This window comes from Rousettus aegyptiacus, unplaced genomic scaffold, assembly GCF_014176215.1.
Source record: "Rousettus aegyptiacus isolate mRouAeg1 unplaced genomic scaffold, mRouAeg1.p scaffold_m13_p_3, whole genome shotgun sequence".
NCBI lineage: Eukaryota > Metazoa > Chordata > Mammalia > Chiroptera > Pteropodidae > Rousettus > Rousettus aegyptiacus.
This window is the reverse complement of record NW_023416306.1, coordinates 56,908,192-56,910,601: the sequence shown is the minus strand read 5'-3', so window position 1 is coordinate 56,910,601 and position 2,410 is coordinate 56,908,192. Positions and strand designations below refer to the sequence as shown.

General features: G+C 38.8%; 1 pseudogene; it reads right to left on the bottom strand.

The window, feature by feature from the left end:
- Window positions 1-858: 858 nt before the first annotated feature.
- Window positions 859-977, bottom strand: LOC118601502 (annotated as a pseudogene).
- Between the last annotated feature and the right edge of the window lie 1,433 nt (window positions 978-2,410).

Here is a 2,410-nt window from a genome sequence, read left to right as displayed (position 1 = left end):
AGTGGTGCAATGGAGAATGGAAAGTCATTTTAACAAATGGTTCTGGAACAATAGACTATCCATATGAAAAGTAAAAACAAAAACACCGACCCCTACCTTGTACCATACACAATAAGTTGAGATGGATCATAGACCTAAACATAAAAACTAAATAATGCTTCTGGAAGAAACTAGAAGAATATCTTTGTGACCTTGGGTAAGCCAAGCCAAGATTTCTTAGATAGGAAATAGAAAGCAATAAACATAAAAGAAAAAAATGATAAATTGGACTTCATTATAATTAAAAATGTTATCGTGAAAATTAATAAAGAAACTGTGGACTGTGAGAAATATTCACAATACAGATTTTTAACACAACACTTGTATCTGTAATTTACAAAGGACTTCTACATCTCTATAACAAAAGAAATCAACTTAAAAATAGGCATTAGACTTATAGACACTTCACAAAGGAAAATGTGCAAATAGCCACATGGAAAAGGCTTCAAAATTATTAGTTGTTAGCAAATGCATATTTTGAGGTACTACTGCACATAGCATGGATAAACCTCAACATTATGTGGAATGAAAGAAGCCAGACAAAAAAGAATAGACACTGTATGATTCTATGCATATGAATTTCTAGAAAAAGTACATATATATGGTGATAGAAATCAGAAAAATTTTGGTGTATGGCCTAGAAGGAGGCGGGTATACCCAGAAAGCGTAATAGGAAGCTTTTCAGGGCATTGAAAATGCTCTGTATCTTCTTTTCTTCTTCTTCTTTTTTTTTTTTTTTAGGCAAGGTAACCCTTGTTTGACCTCACAGATTGCAAGGACCTTGTCAGTTTACAATCCCTTATTGTTAAAAATGTTTTAAGCCTACAGCACCAGGTCTTCCTAGGTGGTCTCCCATCCAAGTACAAACCAGACCCGATGCTGCTTAGCTTCCAAGATCAGACGGGATCGGGCTTGTTCAGGGTGGCATGAACATAGACTAGAAATGCTCTGTATCTTAATAGGAGTGTTGACTACAGAGGCAGGCACATTTGTAAAAACTCATCACTGAAGATATGAACAGGACACTGTATGTAAATCATACCTCAATGAAACTTTATTAAGGTAATAAATAGCAACAGGGCTCTTATCCCTATGGGGTGCAGTTCTCCCATGCATTGTTAAAGCAGCTTGGGAGGACCCTTGGCAGAACTTTTCAGTTCTAATCTCATTTTTTTAAAGATAGAATTATCTATAGAACATGGTAAATTGAGGGCACTTTCATCCCTCCACCTTCCAGTCCCAGCATGTGATCACCCTGTCAGCTGGTTCTAAGGAAGACCAGAACCTGAGATGTGACACCAGCTTCTGAAATTTAAAAAAAAAAAAAAAAAGTTTGACTTACAGGAACAATTGCTGGTTTTAGAGTATGACAGACTGGTTTTGACTCCAACTCCAACACTTATCTTGGACAAATGATTTAATTTGTTCAGGGCCTTGACTTCCAATTTTGTAAAATGAAGAGAATTATCTATCCTTGCCTTGGATATTATTGTGAGGAACAGTGCCCAGCTCTTGACTTCAGTTGCTTCTGTGAAATCTTTTCCAGTCCCCATGCTTCCTTCCTTCCCAGTTTCACATGTTCGTAGTACTGTACTTTACCTCCAAAGCACCCATCCCATATGCAATTTTGTATTTACTTGTGTGAATGCAATTAATGTCGTTCCTCCCCTACCTTCTCCACACCCCACAGACCACAAGCAACTCCAGGGAAAGGAGAATGTGTATTTTTGCCCACCAGCACCTAGTACAGTGCCTGGCACATGGCAAGTAAGAACAAACATTTCCTAGAGAAATGATGACTGGCAAAAGCAAGTCCAGACTGCCGTTGGGGGCCTTCTTTTTCCCTTTGTCATTTCCCTGAGTTCATTAGTATCACCTTTTACTTGTCTCACAATGTGTGTGTGGCAAAAAATAAAAATAAATAAAATAAAATAGAGAAGGGTTTTGGAGGAGGAAGGTGTTTGGGCTCTGTGGGAAGATTTGTTTCTTAATGGCAGCCTCAGAGAGATAACCCTGCCCTTAAGAAGCCCAGGGGTGGGAGACTTTGACAAAGTGATTAAGAAATCTACAGCCGTCTTTATTTCTTCCTAAGAACTTTTACACTGGCGAGCACTCCAGGCAGCCTATCACTGCTTTCCATCAAGGCTTAGGGGTTTCATGTTTATCTGTGTTACTTATATGTTGATCTTGCACTGCCTCACTGAGTGTTCTTAGGAGCCTGAGTTGTGAAACCCGCCTATCTTTTGGCAAGATGTGCCTTGTTTGCCAGGGGCAACATGGCAATATATTGTTACTTCACCTTCACGGCCACCTTTTTTTAAATCTTATTCTCTGCTTTCTGAAAGCACCAAGGCGGAGTACTATTACGATC